General features: G+C 44.6%; 1 long non-coding RNA gene across 1 annotated transcript in view; it reads right to left on the bottom strand.

Annotated features, from left to right (window-relative positions):
* LOC121823105 (uncharacterized) overlaps positions 1 to 13875 on the bottom strand; it is a 36205-nt gene extending 22330 nt beyond the window's left edge. Inside the window, exon 1 of the long non-coding RNA XR_013044984.1 lies at positions 13595 to 13875. This is a non-coding gene — a long non-coding RNA (uncharacterized LOC121823105). The remainder of the gene's footprint in view (positions 1 to 13594) is intronic.
* Positions 13876 to 22874: the final 8999 nt, after the last annotated feature.

Here is a 22874-nt window from a genome sequence, read left to right as displayed (position 1 = left end):
ACCCTTCTCCTCCATTCCCTCTGCTTTGCTAAGAACTGTTAGATTACATTCCTGAAGCCAGCCTATTCCCTTATTTGGCCACTTCTTCCTCCTAGGCTGACTACCAAGGTCCAGCTACCAAATTGAAGTCCAGCAATCAAAATCCCCCTTTAGCTACCCTAATTAACTTGCTCAATTAAAATTAAACACCTCATCCTAACAAGGGGTTTCCCCTTGTACCTTTATAAAATGTCATCATCCTATGGGCCTCGTCTGTCTCCTCTCTATCCAGAGGCAGCCCTCTGTCCCTCCCAGACAAATACCTCTTCCTCCTCTCTCTTGTTCTCTTCCCCTTCTCCCTCATCCTCTGTCTCCCTGGGACGAATAAATCTCCTTTGTGCTGAGAATTTGGTCTTGGGGTGTCTTGAGCCAATTCAGAGGTTTCCTACACTCATATTCTTTTCTTTTTGGGTATTTTACTAGGATAATGCATGCACATGTTTTTAATGATCTAATATCCAAGAAGATCATGAGAAACTTCTCTTACATTGTCATTTCTACTCTAACCCTAGGGACAAGCTTTCTTTTCCTGTTCTGAAGAATAACTCCTTTATTTTAGGTTTCTAGAAAATGTCTAAGGAAGTAATGAGGTTTCTTTTTATGACACATCCTGTCTACCTACTAGTTACTTATAAAGTAAATGAATGGCATTAACATTTTACCAATATTGTACCTTGTCATAATTAATGAGTGTACATGGATATATCCTCTGTCCAACCCTTATTTTGCCGAGCTCTCCAGGGTTTTGTTTGCTGCCTTCTGTCTATTGCAGGACTCCACAGTAAATTCTGTCACTTTGTCTCCTGAGACCTCTCTTAAGCTATTGCAAGTTCTTAAGGCTTCTCTTGTTTTTGTTCTTACTGTTTCATGTTAGGAAAGTGTGGAAGACAGACTAACAACCCATCCCAAAGATGTCCACACCTTCATGTCCAGAACCTATGAATATATCAAAGGGCACAGCAAAGAGTAAGATGCCAGGAGGAACCAGGCTGTAAGTCAGTTGTCTTTATTACGGAGAGTGACTGGGATCATCCAAGGTCTCAACATGGCCTCAAGGGTCCTTCCAAGGACGAAGAAGACAGAAAAGGAGCCGAAGGAAGGCTGTGTGAAGACTTAACAGCTATTGCTGGCTTGGGAATGAAGGGAGGAGACCTTCAGCCAGGGACTGCAGCCAAGGAATCTGGAGAAAGGTACAGATGTGAGTCCCCCTGAAGTCTCCAGAAAAGATCATGGTCCTGCTAAGACTTGGAAGCCAGCCCAGTAGATCTGTCTCCCTTCTGATCCAAAGAATTGACAAGCACCTCATTTGTATTATGTGAGGCCTCTCTGTTTGTGGTAACTTTCCTCAGCAGCAAGAGGAAACCAGCACAGACCCATGCTCCCTCAGCACAGACCTATGCTCCCTCAGCCCACATCATGCACGGGGTGATTAGCAAAGAAACTATCTTTCAGAGAACTCCAAAATGTGTAGCTGTTGTGTAACGGTTTCCAAAATTGAAACACTAAGATTGAAACATTCCATCTCCCAGGAAGCTCCTTGAGCAAAAAGGTATGACTCAAAATGGCTTCAGGAAGTTCCTGAAGCTGACCAGATTCACTAGGCCCCTTCCTGACAAAGTAAGCCACACAAGCCGAACGTCCCTCTCAGAACAGCAAAGCCAAGTTGCAGAGAAGACTCTGAGACCCAACCAGATGCCTGGAAGAAGCAGAAACCTGCTGAGCTGCCTGGAGGAAGTTTAAAACAACTTGAGTCACTTGGAAAGGACACTCTCCAACCTGTTGAGCTGCCTGCAGGCTGTGCTGTGTGCTCCAGGTGTGGTGGTATTGTGTTCCCCAAAATGTTGTGTACACTAATAAACTTATCTGGGGTCAGAGAACAGAAAAGCCACTCAATATAGAGGCCAGAAAATGGTGTGGCGCACACACCTTTAATCCTAGCATTCCAGAGGCAAAGACCCACCTAGATCTCTGTGAGTTCAAGGCCACACTGGAAACAGCCAAGCTTGGTGACTCGCCCTTTAATCCCAGAAAGTGATGGCAGGAAGCAGAAAGGTACATAAGATGTGAGGACCAGGAACTAGGCTGGTTAAGCTTTTAGGCTTTTAGCAGCACAGTTCAGCCAAGACCCATTCGGATGAGGACACAGAGGCTTCCAGTCTGAGAAAACAGGATCAGCTGAGGAATTGGTGAAGTGAGGTAGCTGTGACTCGTTCTGCTTCTCTGATCTTTCAGCATTCACCCCAATACCTGGCTCCACGTTTGATTTTATTAGTAAGACCTCTTAAGATTCCTGCTACATCTGGTGCCCAACGTTCGTGGTACGAATTCATGAAAAAGCCACTTGCCTGTGGCCTTGCGGGCCCCAGCTCAGGCCCGAGCTACACTCGGCCAGTTGTGGTGGCGCACTGGTTGGATTTGCTGAAGGACAGCAGAGGCAGAAAGGGTAAGAAGGCGGTTTTAAGTCTCAGCTCTCAGCTACTGCTCTGACCTCTTGGGCTTTTAACTCTGCGTTTGGCTCTGTGTTTCTTATTTAATAAGACTGTTCGTCTACATCCAGGTTCCCAGCTTTTGTGAACCGTCACCTGTGCTGGGGTGGGCCTTGGTAATGCAGCTGTCTTTGAGTATTTCCTGCTCCTACAAGTAACCCCTCACCTACATTCCTGTAAACAACACCCAATAAAACTCATCAGTTCACCAAATTGGACCTTGATTATAGCCATACTTTTGGTCTGTCGTAGGGCTCTCTATCTGGGACGAGCAGACATTGTGTAGTGTGTCCCAGGGGAAAGTTTTGTCACACAGCAGTAGCTCAGTGCTCTCTTCCAGGAAGACACTGGCTTCTTCCGTAGATCCTCTGTTCTCTCTGAAAGTCTCACTCACCCTAGGAGTGTGGAGTGAAAGGCACCCACAGGTCAATCTGACCATTCATTCTCTTTTCTTCTTCTCCCCTTCACCCCAGTCAGCATCTATGTATGGCCTGGGTGGCCTTGAACTCACAACATAGCCGAGAATGCCCTTAAAAGCCAAATATCTTGCTTCTGACTCCAGAGTGCTGGGATTATAAGCATGTGTCACCACACTGGTTTTCTGGGGCTCTGTGGATTGAACTCAGGGGCTAGTGCATGCTGGGCAAGCTTGCTAGGAGCTGAGTTACATCTCAATATAACCCCCTCCCACCCTTCTTTCCCCTCCCCCCACCCACCTAGCTCCCATGATGCAGTGCATGTGGTCTCCAAATCCTGCCCTTCTTCTCAACCATTTCTCAGAACAACACATCTGCCTGCTGCCCGGGGTAATCATGTATCTGCCCCAGTGTTCTATGCCCCGGTTCCACGCAAGGTGGATCCACTACTCCCCATGGACTCAGCCTCCCACGCTCTCTGCGGCACTAGCCCACCTTGTTGGTGAGCTTCTCCAGGATTCTCCAGGACTAACTCACTCTCTCCTCTCCCATTCCACGTGTCCTGTAAGACATGCAGGCACCCTGGATGGTTATGCAAGACACCTCTCCATCCCTTTTCTGTCTTTTGAAGTATTTCAACTGGTGTCCCCTCCCCTCCCCTCTTTATACTTGCAAGTAGAAGCCTCTTTTTATCCTTCCAGATATTTTAGTAAGGTCTCTGAAAGGAGAGGCTACAAACCTAAGCACGCATCTTCTGTCTTTGACTAAAACACTGGACCCGTGAAGAACACAGATAGACCTGCATTCTGCCTCCGGCACACACTGTCTCTAAGACAGGGCAATTGACTTCACTTCTGGACATCTCAATCTCCTCCCTGTGACTTGGGGATAACGCTCCCACCTACCTCTGCGGTGGCTGTGAGGATCAAATGAAACACTGTATTTATGTCTGCTGCAAAGCTTGACACGCGGCAGCTCCTTAATCAATCCGGTGATTGCCATTATGCAAATGGAGAGGATTTGCATAAGGCAGAGAGGGACACTTTGGCACGTGAGGCCAAAAAAATTTAAGAAGCCAAACTCGTGTTATAAATGGAGAAACCGTCCCAGACAAAGAGCTCAGAAGGGACAGGGGTCAGGGAAGTCAGTTAGGAAGCTATCTCCATGTTCCACGACAGAGTCGATGATGCCAGAGACCCACACAATGGCAACATGCTGTAGAAAAGCTACGACTGACTGAAGCCACAGTTAGAAAAATGGTTCTCAACGCTGGCTTCACTTTAACATCCTTGGACCCCATGCCCAGGCCACTGATCACCATATCTGGAGGGGAGGCCCCAGCATCCTGTTTCGAAGGCCTCCCAGTTTGCTCCACTGTGTAACCGATTTGGAGACACCGGCCAGTAGAAATTAAAGTATTACTTAGTCCTTTGATGCTCCACAGGGGAACTAGATTAACAAAGAGTGGTTAGGTGGGGGGATTTTTTTTTCAGTCTCACAATATTTGGGGGATAATTCTCACAACTTCCAGCAGCATTTTGTCCAACCTCCTATGCATTAAGAGGACAGAAGGTTGGATGTCTGACCAAATTAATGACAAAATATATTCTAATGGGTCCAATATCTGTCTGCACCCATTTCACCTTTAGAGAAAGGCAAATTGGAACACTGCTTGTCTGCTGATCCACAGCTGTCAAGGAGATGTAAGCCAGAGCTTCGGGAGTCCTCTGGGAGTCACTGGCTGCAGTCCTTAGCAGGAAGTTGAGAGACAGGACTACAGATCACTATCCTGACAGGAGCCCAAAGTCAGGCTTACAGAGGCCCCAGCAGTTTTATTTGTTTGGGATTTACAACCTGTTTACTTTCTAGGGGATCTGAGACGGCTTATCAGATCAAGCTAAAGTAAGTGATGAGGACATCAGACTAGAGACCACCAAAGGGCCTGGAAGAAATGGTTCTGCATAACTGGCCTGAGCTGTAGGCTCTGAGTTCTCCCAGTATACTGCAGATTGTTTGGTTTTTAGGATGAAAAGAGAAAAGCCAAGCATGCTCTTTTCTAGGAAAGACCAGGGTTTTCTTTTCCATGAAACACTTCTTGGAGATGTTGTACTGCATGCATCCATCCTTTCTTGTATAACAAGTTTCTGGAGAGGAAACAGCCTGGGTACTTAGCCTCAGCAGGTCTAAAACTCAGCACTGGGAGTCAGAGGCCTGGGCTCTGTACCAGCAGCTCACTTAGACGTTCCCATCCATAAAAAGACAGGATGGAACACATACATTTTCATTTCAGCTCTGGCACTTGGACTCATGCACTTCTGATTAAATTAGAAAGAACAGACAGAACTAAAATTGACTAGAATATAGAGTGACTATGGTCTTGCAGGTTTTGCTTTCAAATGTTAATCTAATTGAGTTCAGCCATAGTATGTGTTAGAAGAGTCTACTCATCATGGGATCGCCGACAAGAATCTGCAGTGCAAAGTTTATCTCGCTGGTAAAGTGGAAACCAATTTAGAAGGACACCCTGTATTATAGTCCCAGTCAGATCCAAGACTGTCCTTCCTCATCTAGAAAACAGGCAATAAGGGTTCCTGCAGGCCAAGCCAGCATCTTGTTTAAAAGTGTTGACTTCAATAGTCTATTCAAAAGGAAAGGAATGAATTTTGGGTTAAAGACCGATTCTGAAAGATGACTGCTACATATAGGTTTCCAAAGTCTAAGGGCCCTCAGAAGCCCCAGCCAAGCCTGCTCACGCTTTTCTTTAGTTTTTTTTTAGCCCCAACCCAGAGTGATGAGGAGCAGGCATCACTTTCTCCAACCTCCAAGTCTTGCCTTCCTGCCTTAACTGTCCGGGGGTATGTTGTGTGTGCCTCCAAGAGTCTGTTTCATCCATCAGGAAAACTGCTACTTGCTACATATGCTAGTTAGTTTTTCGTCAACCAGACACACGCTTGGGTCATCTGGGAAGAGGGAACCTCAACTGAAACACACAGCTTCCATCTGGTTGGTCTATAGGCAAATCTGTGGGACATTTTCTTGATGAATGATTGATGGGGGAGGGCCCAGCCCACGGAGAGTGGTGCCATCCCCAGGCTGGTGGCCCTGGGTTCTTTAAGAAAGCAGGCTTGCCGGGCATTGGTGGCGCACGCCTTTAATCCCAGCACTCGGGAGGCAGAGCCAGGTGGATCTCTGTGAGTTCGAGGCCAGCCTGGGCTACATGGGGTGTAAGTGAGTAAGCAGTGTTCTTCCTTAGTTTCGCCTTCAGTTCCTGCCTCTGCTTTCCTGCTTTGAGTTCCTGCCTTCACTTTCCTTCATGATGAACTATAAGCTGTAAGATGAACTCAATCCTTTCCTCCCCAAGTTGGTTTTGGCCATAGTGTTTAATCTTATTACTAGAAGGCACACTAAGATACCACAGATCTCTTCGTTAAAAGTGTAGGACTATAGTCAAAAGATTTGGGCAACAAACCCAGTGTCTGCTGCAAATTGTGTGCCTCTTTGGAATATTTGTAAAATGCTTTAAGTGTGTTGCTTTTTATTATCATTCTCCTAATGATTCAGTGAGTTGATTTGTTGTGGGTAGTGTTTACCCAACTTGGAAATCCCTTATAGAAACACAGAAGTCCCCGGAAGGTGACTGACTTGGAGAAGGCAAAGAGCTGATGAGCAAGCTGCCCAAGTCCAAACCCAGTGGTCCACCCCACGGTTACAAGCCTGAAGCAGGAAGCATGTTATCCCGATTGAGTGGCTGGATCATGTGTCAAAGCTTGTTCTACCGATATTGGTGCTGTGGAGGAGGAGGGGGGTAGTGAAACAAAAAAGAGGATTATCTTGCAAAGGGGAGCCAAATCAGATAAGACTCCCCGCTGAGCAAATGTGCAGAAGTGGCAAAGCAGGCCAGATGCAAGGGGTTAAGTGGCCTAGTTTTTAGGCCAACCTGCAAATTGTACTCTGGGGACCAAATTCCTTTCCTCTCCCAGATGGGCCTAGATCAACGGGGAAGGTGCCAGGAAGGAGAGCATTCCTCCCCACATGGATAGTAGTGGTCCCTGCCTTACAGTCCACAGGCTCCTTCCTGGCAGGTTTCTGCAAACAAATGGTAGGAAAAAAAAAATCACTTTTCACACTTGATCCCATTCCCAGAGAAGGAACTTCTATTTTAGGTGTTCCGTTCTATTCAGAAAGAATTTATATTGGACACTGAGGTCAGCACCATGGTAGTGTTGGTGAGAAGTGCTATTATTATTATTATCCAAATGGGGTATTAAGACAGCACCATGTGCTACTATCAAATTCAGCACCGGGGAAGAACCCTGGCTTGTCAGGGCAGTGGGGGTGAAAGGCTGGGGATTGATGCTGGTTCTAATTCAGGAAAACAGGCCCAGGGCGCTGGGGGAGGGGAGGGGCAAGAAAGGACCCAGACGACCTGTTCGGCACCGTTGTAACTGATGTACAAAAATGTGCTGATTTGGAATTTGCCATCTCCAAGAACACCAAAATAATACATAAAATGGCCAGGAGATGAAGAGGTGAACAGAGATTCCTGGGTGTATACTTCATTTCCTTATGCTTTTCCGGGCAGCGCTGGTGATGAAACCAGGGCCTCTTCCACACTAGGCAAGCGCTCTACCACCCAACTGCATCATTAGCTCTGAGGTCACACTTAATTTCAAATAGGACAACATCCTTCTATACAAAGTTGAAACCAAGTCTTATTATTTATTTTTTTTAGTGTAATCTTATGACCAGTGAATCATTTAAGTGGACTTTTCATTCCTTGGGAGTGTCTAGTTCATTTTGAACACAGACTGCCATACTACACAGATAGCATATATTCCCCCCACCCCATCCCCCACCTCCCCCCCACCTCTTCCACCTCCACCCCCACCTCCCCGCTGCAGCTGTCCATCTCATTGAGGGCTACAGTACAGGGACCCGGTCCACTCACGAAGGAGAAAGCAATATGCCCATCTGCTCAAGCTCTCTATCAACGGCTGCTATTAGATCCCCCCCACTTTTTTTTTTTGGTGACAGTTTTGTCACTCCAGAAACTGGGTGTGCAAATAAAGAAGGCTGAAAATGAGATGCGCGGCGGCGGCGGCAGGCCACGCGATGTTTGCCCCCGAGTTTTCAGCGCTTGGCCCCGTCTTTCTCTTAGCTCTTCACTGCAGAGACTTCCACTGCCACTTCCGCACCCAAAGACAGGGCCCAGAGCTCGCTTCCTTCCCCAGCTTCGAACATTCCAAGGAAAGAACCCCAGCCCTTGCTTTCTTGGCATTAATTCCCTTTAGCACAACTCAAGCCCAGTTCTCTTGGGAAAAAAAAAAAAAAAAAGCTTAATTTTAAAATTTTCATTTGAAATTTAGATGAAAAGAAATGAGTTTCCAACCTTAAGCTGAACATGTCAGAATGCAATGTTATAAAGCAGAGGAGCACAAGTTGAGCCTGGCTGGGTTGCCACGTTGAGACTTTAAGCAGGTCACTTAGCGCTTCCGGGTTCATGAGTCTTTTTTTTTTTTTCCTACAAATATGTAGGAGGGGTTCGCAATATTATTTGTGCCAAATTATACAGTCCCAAATCTATGATCCACGCCCATTTCTTCATCAGCAGTTTGGGTGCCTAACTGTGTGTCAAACCCTCGGCTAGGTTCTAGGAAAGTCACAGAGATGAGGACCGGGTGAACCACACCCTAAAGGAAATGTGATTCCGGCCCTCACCAGTGGCTGACAGATGTGTTCTGTGACAGATGAAAATACTGTCAGAGCAACCTAGTGGTTACTTTTTTTTTTTAAACCAAAAAAGAGGCATATTTAAAGGGAAGATTTTAACCTATTTTCCCCAGCCCAAAATAGAAACGGGGCCATAATGTTAGTGCTATTATTATAATGTGCATTTCATATGCAAAGATGCTGGATCGGATTAAGGGAAGGAAGCATTTGGAATGATTCCATTCTGCCTCTCTCCTGAAAGGCTCTCTTGCTCAATATTTGAGGTAGCATTTCTCAAAATGTGTTTCACAGCAAACCGGTCCCTCAGAATGTCGACGCTGCTCTGTGGAAGGAGGCGCCAGCCTTGCAGAAGTTGGAGGAATACTGGACAGGAAAGTTAAACAGGTTTCCTTGGAACAAGGTTTCTATGTGTCTCTGTTGAGTAATGTGACTCTAACAGGGCACGGAAGTGTAGGGGCGACCAAGTGTATTGAACCATAGAATGCAACATTGTTTCACTGAGAACTTACTTCATGGGCCAGTCCTCTACAGGAGCGGCCACCAGGACATTTCTGAAAATGACTATTTAAAAAAAAAAAAGTGTGTCTTTCACACACAAACTTGCACATGAATTTTCATAGCACCTGACACATTAGTGTTCAAAAATAGAAACAATCCAAATGGCCATCGTACAATGAATAAATACATAAAATCTGGTACACATGGATCAGTACTCGGCTTTAAAAAGGAACTAAGCTCTAATACAACAGTACTGAAAACATGACAAATGGAAAGGAACACAACACAAAGGCCGCACAAAACGTGGCCATTTATATGGCATGGACATGGGAAGTAATTTAGTGCTTGCTGGGACAAGGGGAAGAAATGGCAAGCAGTGCCAGCTAATGGGCATGGGGAGGGAGGGAAGTGGGAATTGACAAAAGTGTTCCAAAAATTATATCTTGATGACAACTATGCAATTCTGAATATACTATAAATCACTAAAGTACAGTCTTTACGTGAGAAAATAATCTCGCCTGTGAATTGCATCTCCAGGAAGCTCACCACAATGCACACCTTTGGAAGAATAGTTTTAGCCCGAAGGGGCTCTGGCCTGTCTCTTTCAGGGCTGCTCGCTTGACGCTCAGAGTGAAGCATGGCATCTTCCTCGATGGGTGGCTACGAAAGCTCTTGAGCCAATCATACCTGTGACACTTTTAAAGTCACGCCCGACCCCCTGCATTCAATCGTTGTAGCGACTTAATTTCTTACTTTTCTTGATGAGCCTACTTACCAACACCGTTTTGGTATTTTGTATTTTTTCCTATTTCACCTTTTCCTTGTTTTAGTTTCTTTGTACACATGCAATATGGTCAAAACCAACCCCCCCCCACTTTTTTTTAGTATCTCTTAATTACTGAGAAATCACCACATCCTTGCTTTCCTGTCATTGTTCCAAGCTGTGTGTGTGCCATTTATTTTTGTTTCTTCTTACATATCTGCCCTGTAACCTATATTGTAGTTTTTGGCTGGTCGCCAGTGTGTCTACCAACTCCATGCCCATCCTTTCCCTCTGGATGCTGATGCTGATTAGCATCAAAAGACTACAAGGAAAAGGGGAAAGACAACCCAAATGTACCTGAGATGCTTGTCACCTGTCCTCTTTAAGGAGCGTTTACATGGCAACTGTATCGAATAAAGGCAGGATGCTGAACAGTGGAATGGGGGGGGGGGAGGAGAGGCTGTGCATCTGTAGACGAATTCCTGTGAGCTGTGCCCAGGGGAGCCCCGAGAACGCATCTCCTGTGACAGTTGCTGGGTTAGTACACTTAAAGACTTTCATCACTTCACAGTTAAACCTTCCTAATGAATGAACACACTTCAGTTTCACAAAATAGGAAATATAGAAATACACATTTTAGAAAGTGTGAAAAAGAGAAGGCGCAGGACTACGGAGATCTACTTACTAATTTTGACTTCTTCGTCTGTAAATTCGATATTCAATAAAATCCCTTTCAGAAGTCCCCTTCACCCCCATGATCTTGGGGATATCTTATTTTCTCCAAAGGTGCCTCTTTGTTTCAACCTTTGTGCCTTAAAACCTGTATTAAATCTCTTTTAATAAACTCTAAATCTGCCTGGGAAAGGAAAGAAGGTTCCTTTTAGAATTACCACTTTATGATTCTAAAATTAATTGGGAGGTTTCATTCACCATTTATTAGTCAGTTCACTCAATGAACACCCATTCATTGGGATGGTGTTCCCATTGAGAGTCCCTAGTACAATAAGACCTTAAAAAAGCAGTGAGGGGGAGAACTCTCAGGGTGTCGCATCCACAGCGGGGTACCAAGGCTTCCTGGTGAGTTATTTTAGAGAAAAGTGAGGACTAGACAGCTGAGAAGAGAAGGATTTACACAAAGACAGAACAGTCAGCTTGCTCAAGGGACTCATTTATCTATAAAGGTTCAGAATAGACCATACACCTGCTGGGACAGAATACAATCTGTTCCATGTGTCTAGTGTTTTTCCATATCAGTTACTTTTCTCATTTACCTGAGAGAAGTAACTTAGGGAAGAGAGCTGTGATGATTGTAGCAATTGTCAATAGGTTGTCTAGGACACAAGCCTTAGGACATGCCCACGAAAGATTTATCTACACTCAGTTAGCCTCTGAGTATGATGATGTGACAGGTTATCTCGGCTAGGTATATTGAGATGGGAAGATCCCATGTGGGGAGCACCAACCTATGGACTAGGATCCTGGGCTAATGGAAAGGAGCAAGTAATCTGGTTACTTGACTTCACTCTCGGCTTCCTGGCTGCTGATACAATGTGGCCAGCCGCTTTGGGCACCACTGCCCTGACTCCACTATGATGCCCTGGGCCAGAGTCAAAAACAATCTTTCCTCCCCTAAGTTTATTTTTTTCTCTATCTATTTATTTTTTATCACAACAAACAAACATGTAAATAATACTTGGATTTTAGCTTGCAGATTGAAGGGGATGCAGACCGTCGTTGTGGGGAAGGTATGACATCATAGTTCCATGGCATTGGGAACAGGAGGTGACTGACTGCGTGTAGCATCTGAGTGAATCAAAAAGCCAAGAAACTGGGCCACACTATCACCCTCGAAGCCTGCCTTCTTGCAAGTCACCTCCAAAACTACAACTTTCCAAATAGTTAGAGACCAGTTAGAGGCCAAGTGTTTAAACATATGAACCTGTAGGGGACATTTCATAACATAACATTTTCTTCGTATGTCATGCTAAGGAGTTGGGATGCCCACAAGCAACAAACAAAAACCTCAGACAACAATTTTTTTTAAGATTTGTGATTATTTTTTAATTGTGTGTATGTGCATGTGTGCGTGTGTGTGTGTGCGCGCGCATGTGTGTGCATGTGTGTGTGTGTGTGTGTGTGTGTGTGTGTGTGTGTGTATGTGTGTGTGTGTGCTACAAGTGAATGAATGTTGGTGCCTGTGGAGGTGCCCCTGGAGTTGGAGCTCCAGGAGGTGGTGAACACTCAATATGGGTGCTAGGAACAGAACCTGTGGCCTCTCCAAGAGATTATGTATTCATAACCTCTGAGCCATCTCTCCAGCCTGGAACAGAGGTTTCTGAATGGACAAATGGCATGATCATGATGGTATTGTAGAAAATGGGAGAAAATAAGAGGGTGGCTATAAAGTCAGGGAGATTAGGCAGGAAATTATATAGATCTAAATTCAGGTGGACACATTAGGGATGGGAGCATTGAGGACAGATCTGAGTCCTGTTGAGGAAGAGACAACTAATCTAGGTGACAAGTTAGATGTATACATCAAGACTTGAAATGCTCCCAAGTTGCTGACCTGGGTGACTAAGTAAATGGAGCCACCAGCTTCCAAGGAGAAAGAAGCAGTCCAATTTTCAATATGTTGGTTGGAGATGGAATGCCTAATAAGTTTTTTTTAAAAAATCTGGATTTCATTTCAGTGGTTATTAGCACCTACGTAAAAGCAGTCAGCTCTGGGTTGTAAACTCAGTAAGCAGGGGCTCTGCTCAAGAGAGACTCGAATGGATTGATGAAATTGTAAAGGAGGCGAGAAGACTGAAGCCAAACCAGGGACAGGCCACTGTTTGAAGTTGAGGAACATACAGATAAAAAAAGTAGGGAGAATAAAGTCAGGGATCTAGAGAGGAAATCATCCCAAGCAGGAACTGTCTCAGCAAGGACAAGGACAAGAAGCCCTGGAGGGTGGAGACGAAAATGCAGCCTGGAGCCCAGAGGCAGGGGCCCAGGGGTGGGAGAGAGAGCAAAAGACAAGCTCCCTCCAAGTCATCACTGTCCGAAGATCGACCTCCAGAAACATTTAACTGGGTACCTTGCCAGGCTTTCTGCCAGGCATGTGTGAGTAAAAGTCCCATCACTTTTCCTGGGAACAGGTGGCTAGGATCAGCTGTCTTCTCTGCTACCCAAGTCACGGCTTTGTGTTTAAATCTAAATGATTAGCCTGCCCCATTGAATGAACCAAAACAGTCCGCTAACTGTATACCGCAAGACGCTTCAGCAGGGATGGAGTCCTAAGCCGGTTTAGAAATGCTGTAAAGGAACTTCCACCCTCTGATCCTCCTCTCCCTCTGCTTCAAAAGGGAAGAGTAGCTTTGAAAACCCAAGTCCTTATGGAGGTCTCCCAACTTCCCTAGGGTCTTCTCTAGAAGTTTGTTTTCTTCCGGTGGGAGACCCTGCTCCTCAGCTAGAGAGGCATCCTGGGGCTGCCCTGTTCCAATGAGTATCCTGCTAAATAGGTACCCACCGTCCTCCCGCCTGAAGATGAGCCAGGCTAGATCTAAGGAGGATGATACCACAGGCTAAGAAAACGAGAATGAAGCAGGTTTGCAGGTAAAATAATAAGAACATTTCTTTTCAAAAATGCTCGCAACACATTGTTGCGCCCCACTTACGTAGATGTTCGGGGATCTGCTGTCGGAGAGAATTCCCATCTCATACTCTAAAAGTGAGCGTGTTCCTCTGCTTCTTCTGCCCACAAGATTCCTCTCGTGGTTTTGTTTTGTTTTCCAGCCCTGTCTTTCCGGTCCTCCAGGGATCGGAGCCCACAGATGAGCAGAGGGGGAAGCAGGCTCATACCTTCTGGCACAGACCCAATTTTCCAATCTTCAAAATTCACAGCCGGTTTCCCCTCTCCTCGTCGCTGCATTGTGTGACTTGAAAGACACAGTGGAAATAGCTCTGGGAACACAAAGAATGAAAGAGCACACACCACGGGTGAGCAGAGAGGAAGCCTTCTTAATAGATTTCAAAAGAACAGAACCGGGAGCGATCCTGACTCTTAAAAGATTTACCAGAAATGTCGGCAGAATTCCAAGACAATGATGCTGGGAAAGATGAAAACACTGGGCACCGCGGGCAGGAAGAGGCATATTCAACGTGGACCAATAATTGGGTACATGTATGATGGCTTCATGCTAACAACAGTGACCCAGAATCACGGAGTCGCCCTTTTAACTTTGCTGGTTGGAGCAAATATGGCCTCGTGCTTGCTGAGGTCATGTGTATCATCATTTCTGCAATAGTGTCGTGCTGGGGCCTTTCATATTTCTGATGCATGTAATCAATATATAAGTTTTAATGAATGTCAGTGTACTGAAATGTGGGCAGCTTGGCTGCAAGTGCCGAACACCCATTCACCATTCAGCTTTACTGGTCTTTTTCTTTTCTTTTCTTTCTTTCTTTTTTTTTTTTTAAACTCTGGGAGGAAATAAGCAAATATAAGGGTTTTTGTTGTTGTTTTCTATTTTTTTTATTATTATTTTTTTCCTTTAACTTACTCACGGAATAAATATGTTCAGGATGGAGACTAGACCATCCTTCCTGTGGGGCTCCTGTCAGAAGTTATGAGAAAGTTGGAAGGATGACAGAATAAACAGAAGCCCAGAAGAGACAGGGAATCATGGGAGAGGAGATGAGCTGGAGGTCAAGAGGAGGCTGCCCGGGGAATCGGGGCCTAGGGGCATCCCCAGCGTCCTCCACCTCTGTTCTGTTCAGGTATCTAGCAAGAAACTTTAATAGCAAGAAAGTTGCTGTAGAGATGGGAAGCAAAGTGGAGCCAGGGAGAGGAAGAGGGAGGGAGGAGAAGGGGAGAGAGAGAGGAGGAAGGGGGGGGGAAGGGAAAGATAAGAGGAGGAGAGGGAGGGGGATCTTCTAGTGAGGAGGTTTTTGGTCTTGGTGAAAGACTAGGACACGGGGGGGGGGGGGGGGCGGGCGTGGAAAGGAAAGGTCTCTTTTTGCTTGGACATCCCTAGGTCAACCACCATCACCACCTGTGCATGTGAATGTGTGCTCTTGGCGGTGGCAGCCATACCGCAGCCGTGAGGGAGGAGTTCTGAAGGGGTGGGCGTGAAAAGAGAGCCCTGTCTTGAGGGTCCCACTAAGATGAACCAATGCCAGCACTGGCCTCTGCCTCGACTTCTTGTTTAAAAAGAAGCAATACATCCCATTCATTCCATGACACAACTAGTTTCTTATTGTTTGGGCATTTTGTTTCCAACATTCTTTCTTTGGCTTGTCAAGGGGACAAAAAGTCAGCCCTGTTTTGTATGCGTCCATGATTACGTCCTTGGTAAAGTCGGTGTTTGCAGGACGACAGTTGCCGAGTCAAACTGGTTAATATGAGGCAGGAATGGGATACGACGTTATCATCTCTCTATAGCAGTCTGTGAAAGAGTGCACCCTCCACCCCTGGAGCAAAGCTGATTGTTTGGCTAATTTGATAAATTTAAAAAAATATTTATCTTTCATATTTTGATTTGATGCTCATGTTACTGCTGAGATGAAATGCTTTTTATTTGTTCATGAATATTTATTTGTGTTTTCATTTTGACACATGCCAATACCAACCCTTCTTCAGGACCAAAGCTCTTTTTTTTTAACTTTATTTTTATTCTGTCTCAAAAACAAATAAACAAATAAATAAACAAACAAACTGAACTCCAAGCTAGCGTTCCTGATCAAGATGGCTTTGTATGTTCTCTCTCGTCCTCTTCAACCTCACGCATCTGCCCTCTCCCTTCACAGCGGCCTCGCTTCTCTTCTTTTGTATCACTTTGTCTCACTACTCCAGGGCCTTTGTTCATGCTGTTTCCTCTTGGAAGGTTCTACCCACTTCCTCCTACCTCCTCAGGTTAGCAAGCTCCTTTAAAACTCTTTAAAGAGGCTTTCTGGCCTCTCTCAAAGCACTCCTTCACATTCCGTCACTGTAACTTAACTGTTCTTTCCATAGCGCTTACAGTCATTTGTAGTTACACACATATCTCTTTCTTACCCATTATACCATACTGTTATACTCAAAGATTTTGGAGAGAATGCCCTTTTATTCAGCAGCTTATCCACAGTACCTAGCACAGTGCTTCCCATCTGACAGGCTAGGAAGAAATGTTTGTTGAATAATAGATAAATAACTTCCCTGTTTGGCTTTTCCTGCATTTTAAATTTTTCTTGATTTTTAAATGACTGCATGCATTTTAAATGTACTGCATTCTAAATGTTAAGTATATTAGTATTTTGTCTTTTTTTTTTTTTTTGGCTTTTTTGAGACAGGGTTTCTCTGTGTAGCTTTGCGCCTTTCCTGGAACTCACTTTGGAGACCAGGCTGGCCTCGAACTCATAGAGATCCGCCTGCCTCTGCCTCCCGAGTGCTGGGATTAAAGGTGTGCGCCACCATCGCCCGGCTAGTATTTTGTCTTTTGCTCGGCTTTCTTTGTGATGCTCTTGGCCCACAGATGTGTTCACATTTATATTTCCAAGTCTATCCTTTTAAAGTAAACTGAGATGCCACGCTTCTGCTGAACTTACCCAATGAGGTCATACGTATTCATATGCATGTTCTTCTACTTTGTACTTTAATATTTCATTTATTTACATTTCAATCTTAAATTCACATTGGATTTGTTCTATGACCTGTGTTAAGACTTACTTTATCCTGATAATTCTTATTTAATACTCTTTTTATCAATGGCTTATTTGAAATACCACATTAAACTTATGACATGTTTGTAAGTATTTGGGTGTATTCTAGCAATTGGAAAACTGTTACCGTTAGGGGTCTGTTTATTCCTGTATTAGTGCCATTCTGTTTTATCATCTGATAAGGCAGATATCCACTGTATCTGAAGGTTTCAGTCTTCCCTCTTCCCATTCATGGTTCTTTTCCTTCTAGATACACTTAAAAGAAAAAAAGGGCCCCAGTAGATTTTGAATTGAAATTGCATTTGATTTATAAAGTTTAATTTGGGGGAAATTGAAACCTTAACATTATTAAGTCTTTTCTCCCAGGAACATGGTCTATCTTTCCATTTAATTCTTCTTAAATTTATGATTCTCAGTAAAAATGTGTGGTTTTTATAAACACATTCTGTTTCCTTGCAGGTGAACACGGGAGACAACTGATTCACCGAGTGCTTTGGCATTCACACCTGCTGGCTAGGGGCAGTGTGTTGTGTGTTCATGTGTAGACTCCATGGTGGTGGGTTGTATCTAACCACCGGAGCACACTCGCTGGCAGGGCAAGCTGGGAATCTGGAGTGATATCCTCCATGGCGGTGGTGTTGAATGAGTGGGATGGTTAATTTTGTGTGCCCAGCTTATTCGGTATTTCTAAGTGTGCCTGTGAGGTTGTTTCCAGGTGAGACCATCACCTGAATCAGTGGAGAGAATAAAACATCTTTCTGTCCTCATGTGGGTGGGCACCAGCCAATCATCTGAGTCCCTGAACAGAACAAAGAAGGGGGAAAGAGGAGATGTTCACCCTTCTTCTTAACTGCGTTTGCTGGGTCATCAGTCCTCAGCTCTTCCCTGGGACTCACATCCTCAGTCCTCGGGACAGCACCAGCTTTCCTGACTCTCAAGGGTGTAGAGAGTAGATACTGCAATTCCTCAGGTGCCATACCGCACAAGCCAACTCCTTATATGAAATTGGGTGGTGTGTGTGCGTGTGCACTGGGCTGGTTCCATTGAGAACCCCAGCTAAAAGAGTGTGTAAGCATCTGACTTCATCCCCCTTCTGTCAGAATGACTCCAATATCTACTCATAAGTCCCCAGTAGGGTGGTGCTATATTTAACCCTAGGAAGGCAGCTCGAAGCAGCCTCTGCTGACTCCCTTCCCATCCGAATTTCCCATCTTCACTCTTAGACTGGGGAACCTGGAACCACTCTTCAATAAACATCCCTAACACTTTTTTGTCTCAGGGTCAGCTTCTAAGGAAACCTAAACCAAGACACGATTCCTTCTTGTGTTTAGTGGATTATAAATTATTATAAACACTGCTCTAAGAACTATAGTTTCTAACTAGATAATAAGAAATCTATTGCTTTTTTTTTTTTAACTCTAGGCAGATATATGTCTGTTGTTTGTTTTTGCTCTTTTTTGGGGGGGCACCACCCAGCTCCCAAATAAATCACACACGAAGGCTTATTCTTAATTATGAATGCCCGGCCTTAGCTTGGCTTAGTTTCTAGCCAGCTTTCCGTATCTTAAATTATCTCATCTATCTTTTGTCTTTGGGGTTTTCCCATTCTCTTACTTCTGTTAATCTTACTCTTACTCCATGGCATGCTCAAGGTTGGCCCCTGGAGTCTTCCTCCTTCTCTGTCTGCTTCTCTCTCCTTTTTTTTTCTTTTTCCAGATTTCTCCTTCTATTTATTCTCTCTGCCTGCCAGCCTTGCCTATCCTTTTTCCTGCCTTGGTATTGGCCAGTTCTTCATTAGACCATCAGGTGTTTTAGACATGCACAGTAACACAGCTTCACAGAGTTAAACAAATGCAGCATAAACAAAAGTAACACAACTTAAAATAATATTCTACTACATATGTCCATATAAGAACATATTCAAACACAAGTTTTTGACATGCAATCATTATGATTCTGAAACTTTCTTACATATATGCTCTTAGGGGCTACAGATAATATGGTAATATATACATATATTGGAGAAATTATTTTGGCCACTCTACGTAGTTAAAAGGATATTTATTTATTTATTTATTTTTTTTTTTTTATTTTTTTGGTTTTTCGAGACAGGGTTTCTCTGTGTAGCTTTGCGCCTTTCCTGGAACTCACTTGGTAGCCCAGGCTGGCCTCGAACTCACAGAGATCCGCCTGGCTCTGCCTCCCGAGTGCTGGGATTAAAGGCGTGCGCCACCACCGCCCGGCAAGGATATTTATTTAATGGCGTAACTCACAAATTAAGTAATAGGTATGTCACAGGGTCTGGGGAAGGTGTATCGTAGTCCAGCGCTGTTCTCCGGAGCTCTGCACAGTCCACCTTCACCGTTCAGTGTCCCAGCACAGAGAGAGTGTACAGAGAGAGCGCTGGCCCATCCAGCTCTCGGGTCTCCAGGCGCCTCCCCTCGCCCCACCTCGTAGGCGTGACAGTTGCCAGAGTCTCAATGGGGGTTGGAACTTCCAGATCCAAGCTGGAATGGCTACCCACTACATACATATGTGTATACATACACACAAATATAGATACAGCATGTAGATCTGTGAACAGCCCTTATATATGTATACTATACTTCAAGACAATGTTCATAATTTTCAAGGTACTCCTGCCAGATCACCACCACCTTGGACATGAGTCATGTGCAAGCCCATCAAGCTGCCAGGGTGACTAGAATGCTGGGCAGGACCAGTTCAAAGGGACAGTGGACGCAGGTGCTCATGGAATTTATAGACTATCAGGCACTCCATCACCCATAACATGAAAGGCCCAGTGTGAGAGGGTGCTGTGCTCCAGCTGCTGGAGTCAGAAAGAGAGGCTTGGAAGTCATACTGAGCTGGGTGGGAGGTGCTAGACAGCCACCACTTGGCCCAGGCCATGACCTGCAACTGTTTAATAAAGTGAATGTATTGTTTAAAAAAATAAGTGGGCTGGAGAGATAGCTTAGCAGCTGAGAGTATTGCTGTTTCTGCAGAGGGCTGAGGTTCAATTCCTAGCACCCACGTGACAGCTCACAGCTACCTGGAACTCCAGTACTAGGAGATCCGACACCCTCTTCTGACCTAGGCAGGCACTTGACATGCACATAGACACACATGCAGGCAAAACACTCACAGCTATAAAATAAAAAGTAAAAAGATAACTTTCACGGATATTCTGGCTTCATACAATCTTTATTCCACTCGTGGTTTTAGAACCTCACTTCAATATCTTTAGAAACCTGTTCCCATACTGAATTCACTTACTACTTCAAATAATATTACAATTGATTCTTTTGGTCTTTCCAAGTAGACAATTACATTAACAGGAAATAATAGGAATTTTGCCTCCTCGTTTTTTCATACATATGGCTCCTTCTTATTGTATTTACTACAATTTTCAGAACAATATTAAGCATTAGTGGTGAAAGAAATATCATTGTCTAACTTCAGGTTTGAGTATAAATAGGATGCTTCTGCTTCTCTTTCTATGGGGGCGGTTAGTTTAAGGGAGCACAGAGAGCTTATCCTAAACAAAAAGAGAACTTCTTAAATGCAAGATGGCTGAGTCAGGCAGTGGTGGCCCACGCCTTTGATCCCAGCAGCACTCGCGAGGCAGAGGCAGGCAGGTCTTCGAGTTCAAGGCCAGCCTGATCTACAAAGCAAGTTTCAGTACAGCATGGGCTACACAGAGAAACCCTGTCTTGAAAAAAAATGCAAGATGGAATAAATTTTACTTTTACTTAAATTGAAAGATGTTCGTAAAAAATTAATCTCTGCCGGGCGGTGGTGGCGCACGCCTTTAATCCCAGCACTCGGGAGGCAGAGCCAGGTGGATCTCTGTGAGTTCGAGGCCAGCCTGGTCTACCAAGTGAGTTCCAGGAAAGGCGCAAAGCTACACAGAGAAACCCTGTCTCGAAAAACCAAAAAAAAATAAATAAATAAATAAATAAATTAATTAATTAATTAATTAATCTCAATAGAGCTGATTCATTCTCTCTCTCTCTCTCTCTCTCTCTCTCTCTCTCTCTCTCTCTCTTTCTCTCTCTCTCTCTCTTGGTTTTTCAAGACAGGGTTTCTCTGTGTAGCTTTGTGCCTTTCCTAGAACTCCCTCTCCAGTCCAGGCTGGCCTCCAACTCACAGAGATCCATCTGCCTGGCTCTGCCTCCCGAGTGCTGGGGTTAAAGGCGTGTGCCACCACCGTCCAGCTTATTCTCTTGTTTTTGGGTTTTTTTTTGTTTTGTTTTTTTGGTTTTTCGAGACAGGGTTTCTCTGTGTAGCTTTGCGCCTTTCCTGGAACTCGCTTTGGAGACCAGGCTGGCCTTGAACTCACAGAGATCCGCCTGCCTCTGCCTCCCGAGTGCTGGGGTTAAAGGCGTGCGACACCACCGCCCGGCTTATTCTCTTATTTTAAAATGAGTTTAATTGTCAAGGTTCCTGGATAGATCGGCCCGTTTGATTTCCTCTCCAGTTGCTTTATTTTCACTGCCTTCTGGTTCTGTGGATCATATAAAAAAAGCACTGCTTCATTCAATGAGTCTGGGGCTTCAAGATCTGAGAATAGTTGAGCTTGATTAAACCTGTAACACGTAAGACGGACTATCCCAGACTCACACTGGCCAAACTCACACATTCCAAGCAAGCATTTCTGCTCTTATTCCTGGTTCTGACAGTCGCACACAGCTATACAGAGGTACACACACTTGGGTGTATATTTTCACATAGATAAACTTCATAAGATCTGACTATGTAAAGTCATCTTGGGCTCACTAAGCTACCTCAGTATCTACCCCCTGTGGTGGTATTGTGTTCGCCAAAATATTGTGTACTCTAATAAATTTATCTGGGGTCAGAGAACAGACAGCCACTAAATACAAAGGCTAGAAAATGGTGGCACTCACACCTTTAATCCTAGCATTCCAGAGATAGAAATCCCTCTGGATCTCTGTGAGTTCAAGGCCACATTGGAAATAGCCAAGCATGGTGACACACCTTTAATCCCAGAAAGCCAGCCTTTAATCCCAGGGAGTGGTGGTAGAAAGCAAAAAGATATATAAGGCGTGAGGACCAGAAACTGGATGATTTTGGCTGGTTAGGCATTTGGCTGGTTAAGCATTCGGCTGTTTAAGCTTTCAGGCTTTGGAGCAACATAGTTCAGCTGAGATTCATTCTGGATGAGGACTCAGAGGCTTCCAGTCTGAGGAAACAGGACCAGCTGAGGAACTGGCAAGGTGAGATAGCTGTGGCTTGTTCTGTCTCTCTGATCTACCAGCATTGACCCCAATAACTGGCCTCAGGTTTGATTTTATTAATAAGAACTTTTAAGATTCCTGCTACAACCCCCCACTCAACCTATGCTCATGGTGGCCAGACAGATTTGTGTACGTGTGTACATCGTCATGAGGGATAGAGAGATGACTCAGGGAATAAAGGTGCTTGCTGCCAAGTCTGACCACCTGAGCTCAATCACTGGGCCCCAAATGGTGGACAGAGAGAAGCGCCTCCCAGAAGTCACCCACGCGCATGCTGTGGCATGTACATGCCTGTATACACACACACACACACACACACACACACACACACACGCACACGCACACGCACACATACAAAATGAATAAATAAATGCAATAAAAATGTAAAATCATGTATAAAAAAGACGATTTAGGCATTTTTATAAGCACAAAGTCTGTAGGTGATTTACATGTTGACTAAGAGGTATTAGTTGAGTGAATTAGGATCCTAAAAATGGATTGTGTTCCTCTTGGACTTTGTGGAAATGTTCATTTCTGCATCATCTCTTGTTAAATATAGCTGACTCAGACCTTGCTTTAACTAATCTGGAAAAAAATTTGGAGTAAGGCACACTCAAAGAATCTTCAAGTATATTCATGAGGAATTAAACATTTCTGAAGGATAAAAATTACACACAGCATTTTTCAAGTGTGACGGTTCACATTTATTGTCAATGTGATGGGATTTATAGTCATCTGGGAGACAAGCTCCTGGCCATGCCTGTGAGAGATGATCTTGACTAGATTAAGTAAGGTAGGATGATCTACCCTAAAAGTGGGTGGCATCATCCCCTGGGCTGGGGTCCTACATAAACAGGAAAAATCCCACTGAGCACAAGCATCCACCATTTTCTGCTTCTTGACTGCAGATACAATGTGATCGGCTGCCTCCTCATGCTCCTGTCACTGGGCCTTCCCCGCCGTGATGGACTGTGATCCCAAACTGAGAGACGAAATA

Source organism: Peromyscus maniculatus, chromosome 16 (assembly GCF_049852395.1).
Source record: "Peromyscus maniculatus bairdii isolate BWxNUB_F1_BW_parent chromosome 16, HU_Pman_BW_mat_3.1, whole genome shotgun sequence".
In the NCBI taxonomy this organism is placed as follows: Eukaryota; Metazoa; Chordata; class Mammalia; order Rodentia; family Cricetidae; genus Peromyscus; species Peromyscus maniculatus.
This window is presented reverse-complemented; position numbering and strand designations above follow the sequence as displayed.